The 12,500-nt window shown below is 37.1% G+C and overlaps 1 protein-coding gene across 4 annotated transcripts in view; it reads right to left on the bottom strand.

The window, feature by feature from the left end:
* elfn2a (extracellular leucine-rich repeat and fibronectin type III domain containing 2a) overlaps nucleotides 1-12,500 on the bottom strand; it is a 201,920-nt gene that overhangs the window by 71,648 nt on the left and 117,772 nt on the right. For 3 of the 4 annotated variants that reach the window (XM_016670325.1, XM_016670327.1, XM_007549727.2), the window contains exon 3: nucleotides 2,352-2,395. The exons of the other annotated variant lie outside the window; for it this stretch is intronic. The gene's annotated coding sequence lies outside the window, so the exon portion shown is untranslated. The remainder of the gene's footprint in view (nucleotides 1-2,351; nucleotides 2,396-12,500) is intronic. 4 annotated transcript variants of the gene reach the window in all.

The raw sequence follows: 12,500 nt of genomic DNA, 5'->3' as shown, positions 1-12,500 counted from the left end.
AATTTATGAATATATCTCATGTATCTGTTTACATCCGTCGCTGCCATGATTTATAATGTGATTTCAGCTTAAATTCTTTAATGGAAACACCGTAATTAAGAAATTGTGTTTTCTTGACATTAGTGGGTGCATAGGTAAAGAATTGAGCACATTTATAAACGAACCACAGCTAGTTTTGTCTCGAGGCAAGTTTGCTCTTGTGCTCGTTCTGCCCTCTTCGTCAGGCAGCAGTCCAGGCTTTGGAAACCTGTTGGTAAAAACCCGAACATCGTCCACATCACAGCAATCAAAATGTGTGCAAGAAAGTAGAGCCTTACAGTCTGGAAATTACAGTAATCTGTTTTTATCTTTAGCGTTTTCGCTTTAAAACACTTTTTTGTTCCTTTTGCCTGTGATTGGTGCTCTATGTGAATAAAGTTTGCTTTTTTTCTGTTTTTCATTCTATCATGTTTTCCTCTTCCAGCTCCATGCATTAATACAGGTTCTAGGGGGCGGTGCGCCGTCTTTCTCTCTTTGTTTTGATCTCTACTCATCCTCCCTCTAACACACTTCAGTGACTTATGTTTATCCATCACAGAGAGGTGGATAGAGCAGGCAGCCTACCACAGTGAAACCTCACCACTTCCAACACCAGCAGCTGCAGCAGGTTTATTTTACTCCAGTCAGCTCAGTTTTGATCTGTATACTTTATTGTTGCTGCTGCATTAATCAAACAATGTGGCATTCACTATAAACCATGATTACAAGATGCGTTTATTGTGATAATTTCACGCTCCTGCCTAAAATCCCGCTCTGCTCATCTGGAAGATCCTCAGTAGGAATGGAAACTGTCCTCTGCGGTTGCCAATTAAAACGTGGAAGTGATGCTTCTCTCCACCTGAATTACTCCTCCTCTGTTGTTCTAACCTGATAACTATTGCATCCTAAAGTAAATATAATACAAATAAGCACAAATTAATTAAAGTAACTTGTTCCTATAACTTGCCACAACATACTTTTCTATGTGGAGTCTCATATTTTCACTCTTTTTTTCTTTACTTTGGTGTTGAATGTGAATAAAAGTTTGGCAACTCTTTAGATATCTGAGATTTTAATAGAGGCTGACCTCCAGGTCAGCAGGAGTTAACTGTTGCATAGCAAAATCAGTAAATGAAATGAAAGGAAAGCACTTTATGTGTAACTGCTAAAATTTACTAAAGCCATTATGCGGTGAAAGTCAATTTGTACAAATGAGTTCCTTATTACAAAACTTACAGTTAATTATACCAATTTGCAGCTGCATTATTGTGAATCTATTCCCAGCTTACTTTGCGTTTCTCTCTTTGTGCCTTCACTTGACATTCTTTGTGAAGGACTGATTGCTGTGATTCTGTGCACTGCGGCTCAGGCACCACATTCCTCACTGTAACATGACGGGTTTTAAACCTAGACTCTATTTAAAACATTTCTATTTTATGGTTTCGTTGTAAAAAGTTATTTTAATGGGTAATTTATTTGTTCAGATTTGTCCAAACATTATTTTAAGATGATCTTGATAAGTAGATATCCAGGTTTTCCAAGAGTTTTTTTTTTTTTTTTTTTAAGAATAATAATCTTAATAATAGCTTAAAATAATTCATTTCAATTTTGGCAATTATATGTATTTCACAATTCTGGTTATCATTGTGATAACTATGTAATCATCACTTAGTTTCTGGTATTCAGAAACTGACTCTTGTTGGGGGTGAACCGCCACAATGCTGCCAACTGATGTGTTAAATATTTGAATTTAAAGAAAGTTTTATACATTTCAGTTTACTAATAAAGCCTGTATTTTATTACACATAGCCGAGCGTTTTCCTACTCTACACTGACTGATTTCCAGTGTAGCTTGCAGAATTTCATCGAATATTTTCGTATGCCAATCTCCTCTCAGCACAGACCAAATTCATGAATTTCACTTGGCAACGTTTCCAGATATGGAGAAAGACCCTCTGGACTCAGGAAGGGTCAATAAGTTTTGTATGTGCATTATACAACAGCCTATGTCAATTAGGGCCATTATACTGTGCCAAGAAATAAGAAGGAAAAAAAAAAGAAGAATAAGTTGCTGTTGTTGCAGCACCGACTGCCAAAAGAAGTCAAAGTTGTCATGATGCTTCATGAATAACTTTGTCCTCCTTGGCCAGACTTTAATTAGCAGAAGCTCTCACAGTTAGAGGTCTGAATATAGAATCAGGCGGCGCTAAGATTATGGAGAAGCAGGGGGCTGAGTGCAAAATGAGCAAAACAATAAAGGTTGAGTATCCCAGCATTATCGAGGAACAGTGAGACTGAAAAGCAGAGTAAGGTGAAGGAGGATGAAAAAGTACCTGTGCGAAGTCATGCGGATGAGCCTGGCAGCTGGGATGGACACCTGCAGACAGAGTAACCACTGGTAAGGTGGGAGACAAAACACAGACCACTCTAGACCCCAAATTCAACTCTGTTCCTTATATGAATTATTGTCATTTAAGGAACAGGAACATTTAAGGAAATACCAAAATTTTCATTTAACTTTATATTTTGGTCGGTCTAATTGTGTAATGTTTAAATATTAAATGATTGATCATTTGATCAGTCACTCAGTACTTCAGCAGACTTCTTACCAAATGCTTTTTACTCTTAAATTATTTCTTGGACAGCTTCTTTTTGCTTTTACTTGAGTAAAAATATGTTGAAGTGATGCTCCTCTTGCTTGAGTAAAATGTTTGAGTATTGATTCTTCCCTCCTCCGCAGAGCAACCAGCTGTACTTTGGATCAAATTACTTCTGTCTTTGCATTTTTTTTTTTTACATTTCGTCTTATTTCTTGTGTACTAAGAAATCTGCATTAGAAACTAGACCAAAAATACTTGGTGAGATTTTGTGTTTTTGCAGTGTGCAGCAACTGAGGCAGCAGCGACGTGTTGTGGAATAAAATCTGGTGAATAAAAAAAAGCATTGCAGCATCTGAGGTTACAATTTCAAGCTTATACTGCAATTCTAACTATTATTTTCCAAACCTTTATCATGATGGAAAAAACTAAAATTAATGAATCGCTTGGTGTGTTGTGTGTGTGTGTTTGTTTGGTTTTTTTGTTGTTGTTTCTGTCAGCCTGTAGACGAGGGGCAGTCAGTTCCAGTCCTTAGAGTTCTGCATATTTTAAATGTTTCCTCAGCAGAAAACAGCTCATTTAAATGAACGGATCATTAGTAGGCTGCAGCCACCAGGTGACCGAATGAGGAGATAATTAAACTGTTTGAATAAAGTGATTTTGGGGCAGAGGCAGGCGTGAAGCACACGGCACACTGGTCCCTGAAGACCAGAAGGGCCCACCTCCGCAGCAGACACGTTGCAGTAGCTGGCATACTTTGAGGTCGCTTCATGGAATCTGGACTTTTCATCAGTACTTCAAAAAAATTAGACCGATTAAATCTGAAAATGATTATTCTGATGTTTTTGGCATTAGGACAATTTTGTTTAGAGATTAGAAAAGTATGATATTTAGAGAAGTCAATCCTAGAGAGAGAGAGAGATTCATTCATTGATTGGACAGCAAGTGGCATAAAAACAACACATCAGTTATTAATATTTAGTTAAAGGGTGTATGGAGTTAGATTTGTTTCACAATTATTCAATAAAAAAAATCATGTCAAACAAAAAAGTAGTATTCAATCAAAAAAAAAAACAATCTTAAAAACTTTTTAATCATAAAATTATTTTTTCACTAAACAAAAAATATTTTAAAGAGTTTTTTTTTATTGAAATCACAAATTTTTGTTTGAAACTTATTTTTTGGTTGAGTCTAATTTTTTTTTAAGCTCTTGTTTTTTGTTTGAACTCGTTTTCTTGCTTATACAACTTTATGTGCTTTTGCGAAGCTTACATGAACATTCTGGGCGGGGCTTAAGGACGAGCAATGTAAGACGTGTTCCGATTGGTTAGCGCTGACTAAAGCGGATGACTCTCTGAGATCTCAGAACTCTGTCCCGAACTGCAGGGCTTCAGTGACGGGACAGAGAATGTGATGGTAAGTAATCTTCACAAAATTACACCGTTTAGCAGCTTCTAAAGTGTCCACCCTGTTTCAAAGAAGAAATCTTACTCAACTTATGACGACAGTCACATATTTTGTCTGCCGCGATCCCCGGTAGCATATTGTGCTAGCTAATGTTAGCACTAGGTAAAGTTCATAAACTACGCTTGTGTAATATTCGCCTGTCTTTCTGTTGAATTCGTCAACCAGCGTACCTCTGTCGAGTTGCATTAAGCGTGGAAAATACCAAATGTATCTGGAGGAAGCATTGAAGCTAAAATGGGAAAAAGGGAATTTTGGCTCACTGAGGAGTCGGTCGGTCAGTCAGTCTGTCAAAATTTCAACACTTGTGAGAGTTTTAATTCACTGAGATGCTGAAAGGCTCCTCAAAGTGACGTTGTGATGGCGGGACGTCCTCCTGCAGGTTTTACAGAAAGAAGAATTTGTGGTTCCGTCACCGACAGCAAGCCGTCCAGGTCGTTGAGCAGCAAAGGAGAAACAGACAGACGGCCACCAGCATGTCGAGCTAAAACCGGGTGTTGGTTTGACAACACAATCGAAATAACCTTTCAAAATGGAAGGTATGGAAATATGTCTGTTCAAAATGAGAATCTGACTTGGCAAATTGACCTGGAGTTTCCTTTGAGACTTCACATGAATGCTTACTGCACAGAAATGAAATTTGCCCGAGTGGTTTCTGCTGACTGCTCCAGTCAATGTCAGGGAAATGTGTTGGTTGCTTCCCTGTCACAGGTCCTTAGTAGCATAAAAAATATATGCAATAGAAGGGAATGTGCTACACATTTCATCAATGATTTGAAGTCTCCTGACAAGGTTAAAATAATTTCTGTTTGCTGTTACCTACTCTTAAAATGTTGTAATTTTTATTGATTTATTTAATTGTCATTTTTAAAACTTTTACATTTTATCTGTTTGATGTGTTTTTTCTAGTTTTAAACTCTTTGCAGAAGCACTTTGAATTGTCTCTGGCTGAGAGGTGCCATATAAATAAAGTTGCCTTGCCTTCTGATCACATTGCCTGAAAGCAATTGATGAAGAATGTATAGTTTCACATTGAAAATATTATAAAAGTAGGATATCAATTAAAATGTTCTGGAGTGAGGTGTGTCTCGTTTGGTGCCACAGTTCAGCATTACGGTCTTTTTGTTTCCGTGTTTCGACCGACTGGAATTTGTTGCCAGTCCCTGATGGAACCAGTTCATTCTGCAGCGGGAACACGGTGTCTCACCGAGCGTCGTCTCTGTGACAGCATCTGGCAGCAAAACCACATCCCTGCCTCTAGTGCAGGGGTGGGCAATCCTGGTCCTGGAGGGCCGGTGTTCTGCAATTCTTAGATGTCTCCCTGGTCCAACACACTTGGATCCAACAGCTGAATCACCTCCTAAGTGCAGTCAGGTTCTCCAGAGTCCTGCTAGTGACCTCATTATTTGACTCAGGTGTGTCGAAGTTGAGACGCATCTAAAAGTTGCAGGAGACCGGCCCTCCAGGCCTGGAGTTGCCCACCCCTGCTCTAGTGAATCACAGAGAGTCTGTCACAAACCCAACATAAAACTAACTTCACTGCAGGAGTAAATCCGCTAAAGAAGAAAAAAAACTGAGTTCAGAATGAAGAAGAAAGATTATTAGATCAAAACGGTTTGACCTCCAGCCGAACCGGAGTCGGCTGGAGGTCCGACTCCGCCTATGACACAACTGTCTGTAATCTGATTGGGTCCTTAATTGTGGGATGGACATGACATTGACCAATCAGCTCAAAAGCAGAGAGCCCTGGTAAAAATTTGTACTTGCAGCTTGAACCTACAGAATCAAGGAAAGTTCAGCGCATTTTCTTTGATTATTTCTAAAAATATTTTTTTTTTTACCAAAATTTATATTTTTTGTACTTTTTTTTCCACAATTAACATTTAGCCAAAAAATGTAACAAACAAATCTTTTTTTCATACACCCGTACGTACAACTGCATATTAGGAACATTGCAGATAGAAAATACATACATACATTTTTGCCAAAAAAAAAAATATCAATGAACAGATTTGAGTTTAAAAAGTTAAAAATTTTCAGCTTTTTCAAATTTACATTCCTACATTTACCCAAGAACAATCTGCCCTAATAACTGCATATAAATATGGCTGTTTTCTCAACATATCAGTGACTGTTCTGTCTCTGTTGCGCACAATATAATAAATCTCAGTTATTCCAAAGACCAAAATAATGAGAACGAGAAAGTACAAGTTGCTTAACGGAGCATCATTATTACTGGCATTTGAACCATTGCCCAGCTGTCAACAGGTTTAATTCTTGCTGGCAAACATAAAGGAACTGTTTGGAAAGAAGTAACAATCTGTCTTCCTTTCCCCCAAATCCAGTGAACTGCTCATTAGCTAATGACAGAAAGCTATTCTTGCTCTTGGCAGCTCCTGCCTGAATGTGTCTCACACAAATCTTTCTTCCATAGGCATTTTTTTTTCTTCTTTGTCTTTTTATAGAAACACGTTTATCCTCATGTATGCAGAAACTTGACCACAAGCAATTAATAATTTAGCTTTAATCAACTCCTCTTTGGTAAAGATGTGGGCCACTGAGGAGACGGTATAGACCAAATCTGCATTCGCTGCCTTGGTTTTCCCAATGTAGACACTTAAGAGAGCTGCTTGAATTAATAAATTAATATTTGCTTTTCTACAACAATTGGAACTCATTGATTATCTTCTGTTTCACCCATTCGGTTGCAGATTCCCAGCTGTGCTTTAGATCACGGCCCACTTTGGTGAAACTTTAGCTGCTGATCAAAGAACATCACATCTGACTATTACACATTTTGCTATGCAAGTATTTTTATTCTTGACTTTGAGGATGCTCCACTATTTTCTTTTATGTGATATGGGTTCGGTTTGTCCAAATATTTGTAACCTTGGAATTAGCATCTGTACTTATGTTGTGGTTGTATTGCCTTTTTCTAATTTTATGTCATTACTTCTTTTTCAGTTTTATGCTTAAAGAACTGCTACCTTGAAAACATGACAAAAACAGGGGGTGAATTATATCCATAACACTTTTTTTCATAAAAATGTTAAATGTAAACGTATTTGTTACTGGTTGCAAACACATTTGAAGCAGATCATGCAGTGTTATTTTTTCACAGTGGTTACAATTTAACAGTTGAGTAAAGTCATTCAAAACTAGATGAAAACGTAACTAAAGTGGAACCATAACTGTCAAATTTATTATCTATGCTAAGTCATTTAATATGACAGAAATGTAGCTTAAACAAATTTAGCAGATACATGTTCCCTCATCAGAGGCCTCCATGCAGGAATACAACCCAGCAAAGATCCACTTCATAGTTTTTACAAAGTAGTGACACTGAAACGGTATTAAAATCCCTCTAGAATAAAACTGCAACATTAACAGATGCTTATTAAATAAAACCAATGATATACAGTATGTTTCATAGACTCACTTACCAGCAGAAGCTTATATGAGAACCTTAACTCATATATATATACATACATAAGTTTTTATATCAAAGTTATCTTGAATGCTATATTTAGCCAACATGCTAAAAATTGCCATGAGGTGCTATGACTAGCATGTTGACCTACACTAACATACTCCATTTATTGTAGGAAAAAAACATGTCAAAGCTAAAACTAGCTAAAATGCTAATATTTGCTAAAATGTTATCAATTTCATATGGGCTATCACTAGCATGTTGGCCAGTATTACCTCTGTGTTAGCTTTAGCTTTTATATCAAAATTAGGTGACATGCTAATTTTTCCTAAGATGCTATTAGCAAAAGGGTATCACTAGCATGTTCACTTAGCATACACAATTCAGTATGCAAAAACATAATCAAACAAGCCAAGCTAAAAAACTAATGTTAGCTCAAAAAAGCTCTGAATTGCATGTGGCCTATTACCAGCATATTGACTAACATGAACTCACTTCATTCACTTTAGTTTTCAGATCAAAACTAGCTACAAAAAAAACAAACAAACAAAGAAAAACTGTAAAGTTAGTTAAAATATTTTCTGCAGCATGTTGGCTAGCACTAGCAAGTTGACTGGTCTGTTAATGCCACAGGAGGTATTGGATTATTTTTTATTATAAAATGTTTCAAAACAGCAAAACAGACTTGGATTCACAAGACACAATGTTCACTTAAGAATAATCTTCCTCTGCCTGCACAGGTACAATTGGACAACCACGATTTAAATTCTAATACAGTTCAAAGTTAAAAAATAAATAAATAAAAAAGAAAGTTTGAGTTGAGAAAATTCAAAGACTTATCTCTTCCTAAAACTCCTTTCCAGTAGTTCAGAATAAATCAAAAAGGACAACCGTCATGTCAGGGCTGTTTTCAAAGTAAATTTTAACTCTTGTAACCAAATTGAAACTGATGCAGATAAAACTGAGGGGGAAAAGAAAGGCTGCAAAAAAAACTACCCTGTTCTGTGAAGACGTTCCTGTTGAAACAAGCTTTTTGGAACAGTATTATATTTTTAAACTGAATAGTCTGAATACTTACAATAAGCTGTCTGCATTTATATGTAAAAGCAAGCTAAATAGTATGAATTCAGGTCAAAGTTTACGCATTTATTAGTTGGATACGCTGACCTACTGTATGTATTTATTCATGTTCCTAAAGTTGTTGCTTTTTGTTGTTAAGTTGAAAAAGTGATATTTGACTTTGTGGATTTTTTTCTGCTTTCATTGGTGGGTCAAAAATAGATTTTCAGTAAATTACCCAGAGTTCAAATACAACATCAGTATGCCTTTTACATTTCTCACTTGCGCATTTCATTTTTGGAATTTTATTTTTTTTTTTTTTTTCCTTTTGATTAACTCAGAAAACCTCTAAAAGTTTGTTTCTCTGAGCGACTCCGAAGTTTAACGGCCCTCGTCTCATCAGATAGCATTGCTAATAGAGGTTTAAATTAATTGAATGCGACCAAAATCATTAAATCCAATCTTATCTGAAGGGAAGCATGAATTAAAAAAAAACAAAAAAAAAACAACTGGACGGTTGGCCATGAAAGGCGGTGAGGGTTGGGGAGGGGAAAAAAAGTCAACTTTCATCTGAGAGCGAAGAAGAGTTTAGATGGAGGCTAGAAGACGAGGAGATGCGAAGCAAAGAGACCCACAATCATACGAAACAAAAAGAAAGCCAATAATATGGATCAAAAAGGCGCGTTGTAAAAATGACTTCACACAAAGAGGTATCTGATGTAGCGTTTTTCAGCAAAAATTTGCCTTCTTCCTGCGTCCTTTCATACGTCTCACATAGGCTCTTTTGATCATATCTGACACAAGTGCTTTCTCCCCTATAGCTCCACCATCATCTCCTCTCATGTGGGTTATAATGTCTCCCAGTCATTCCTCTCTTATTAATCTCTGCCAGGCAGGCTTATCACTTCTTTTTTCCCCCTCCTCCTCCCGTATTTCATCCGAGCCACTTTCTCTCCTAACTGTCTTCCTTTCACCGTCTTGTTTTCTTCACTTCCTGGATTCCCCCCATTCGACTTCCCCCCTTCATTTTTCGTTAGTCCAATGTGCCGTGGCGTCCTCAGTGTGCTTTAGCGCAATCTTTCGAAGCAATAAACGTTATCCTTGCTGGACATCGTTTAGGAGGTAGAATGAGAGGCGACTCAGGGACAAACGTTTTGGATTTTTCTCTTCTGTTTTTTCACAACATCATGCACAAATTCAGGAGTTCTGTCAGAGGAATGTGTAATGTATGCACGTTTTTGCCCCATCGGGTTAAGGTTTTTACAGTTAGCAAGCTAGTGAGATTAGCTTGTTATGCTTTAGAAGGTTTGTTTTAAGAATAACTCTATTTTTTTTTTTACTTAGTTGATATCAGTTGTTTATTAATTATAGAATAAATGTTTCAAACTTCAAACTGGATAAATTTACACACAACAGAAATTCTCCCAAATGTAGTCCTGCTGCTTATCGGCTGGTCATAAAATAAAAAATAAAAAAAACTTGCCCTGTTAAATTAATCACCAGCAGTCAGTGCTGTCCGGACATTCCTGCTCCATAAATTTACCTACATTAATTAGCTTCAGCACTCGGTCGTGTTTTCACAGTGTGTGAGCCAAATCAACGAGGGAAAACTAATTAAAAGTGGTTGAGCTGCAGAACAGATCCGCTCTCCATACGAATATATGTCTAAACTTTTAGTAGTCCCCCCCTCACCTCACCTCTGTGTATCAACAGAGCACATCATGTTTCATGTTTCCCAAGGTTGAAAATATTTTTGAGTCGTTTTTCAACTAACTAAAAACAACCTCAAGCTGGCCTAATACAGGCGTCTGCACCTTGCACCACATGGCCTTTTAGCCCCGCCCCCCCTTCCAATGTGGCTTTTAATATTATTGGCCAGTAATAGTATAGATATGTGAAGTGTTTTGATATATTATTTGTATATGTTACAAAAGTTTGATGTTTCCTTTTCTTTGTTTTACCTCAAAGTTGCTAGAAAAGTGTTTCTAAATTCTCCAACAAAACAAAAAACAGACTTTAAATGTTGGATATGTATTTATTTTAATTAATTAAAATGGCTCTTTGGATTAGAAAAGGTGTTTATCTCAGGTCTGTCACTCAAAATCTTAAAACACATTGTTTGTGATTGCAACAAATTAGTCGTCACCTCTGTTCTTTCCTCAATTAAACGTCAAAGGGAGCAACAACATTTGTATTTAAACACACACACACACACACGCAAACACACCGCACATGAAACTGTCGTCTCATGTATTCAATCTAACAAGCAATATTTGGTAGCCTTGTCTCAATGACGTGCGTAAAGACAAACATCTGCCGCATAGACATGCTCAAAGTGGACCAGTTGCCTGGTAACAAATTGTGCTCTCTCAAAAAAATGTCCTTTTTGTGGATATGGACGTGGTTCGAACAAGAGGAGAATAGATGCCAAAGGATAAGGACGTAAAAGACCGCTTGAAATAAGACAGGAGTTATTGTGCAGAAGGCCAAAGAATGGATGAAATATGAAAATATTTTTTTGTGTGAGGATGTAAAGGTCTTTTTAAAACATGTTGAGCTTCTGATCTATAACTGCGGGTGCTTTTCTACACAAAACAACTAAAATAGCTTCCATGTAGTGCTTCCAAATAAAAATTCACATTTTCTTTCTGTTTTGTACCAATGTATTTACATGTGTATTGAATTTTCATTAGAAAGCATTAAACAGTTTCCAGTGGATGGAAGGAAAAGCCACTCCTCTCGAACTCTCACCCAAATTCTGCCTCGTTTTACGCCCAGGGCCGGTGGAGTTTCACCTTCTACCTTCACTAATTGGGCACTGGGCACAGCAGATGACTCCATTCATTTAGACAGGTGGTAATTGGAGATCTCAGAGGCACAAACAGCTCAACCAACCTGGCACAGAGTACCAGAAGGGAAAAGACAGCGGGTGAGAATATATGGGATGGATTGATGCTAAAGGCTAAAAGGTAGCAGTTGAATTTATCTGACCAGATAAAGAAGAGCAGGATGTGGGATGAAACGTGTTACCGACACAGAGAAAGATGAAATTCTGCACCTGCCATGTTTTTCACAAGCAAAATTAAAACGTTAACATACGTTTCAACTGAAGACTAGACCCTAATTTGTATTCGACTCACTCTGTCGTCATTAAGAAGAAACTTTTCAGGTGGGAAATGGAGCATCCTGAAAGCGGGTACGTGCCTTTAAGGCCATAGATGGTTTCCATAGCGATGTTTGTCTTGATACAGAAAAGTGAGGGGGGGAGTAAAGGCACATAAGGCTGAGTGAGGTGAGTCGTTCAAAAAAGACTGAGATGTGGAACGACAAAACATAAGATTTGGAAAGAAAAGAAATTGGGAACTGAATTATTTTCAGTGAACGAGACAGGAGTTCTTACTAAAGTTCTTACTAAAGTTCTTACTAAAGTTGAATATTGTCATCGGATACACATGGGAAAAAAAATGCTGAATTTTCATTCACTTTGACCTCAGACTACGTTCAGAGTCAAACAGGAAGTGGTGTTGCTCCAAGATCATCACTGAACAAATAAAATAGGCAGTAACATTTTATTTGAAGACTGACATGACACTGTCACAAATGTAACGCTTGTTATGAACATAAAGGAGTCTTCAAGAATGTTTATTTCTGTCATTCATTAAATAATAACACTTTAATGCAAACTTACAGTAAACTTTGCATTAAAAGTGTCATTATTTACCGACTGACACTTCATAACAGTCATAGACATTCATAAAGACTCCTTCATGTTCATGAAAGGTATTTTATCATGTTTATAGGAGGATTATGTCAGTCTTATGCACAACCCTTCAAATAAAGTGTTACCAAATAAGCTAAAGCACTAACAAATGTTTATTAATACAGCAGATTTTATTTTAAACCTCAAGTAAGCAAGCCAATTACAAAAAGAG

This window comes from Poecilia formosa, unplaced genomic scaffold (genome assembly GCF_000485575.1).
Source record: "Poecilia formosa unplaced genomic scaffold, Poecilia_formosa-5.1.2 Scaffold32, whole genome shotgun sequence".
Classification (NCBI taxonomy): Eukaryota; Metazoa; Chordata; class Actinopteri; order Cyprinodontiformes; family Poeciliidae; genus Poecilia; species Poecilia formosa.
The sequence above is the reverse complement of the archived record's forward strand: the minus strand, read 5'-3'. Positions and strand labels throughout refer to the sequence as shown.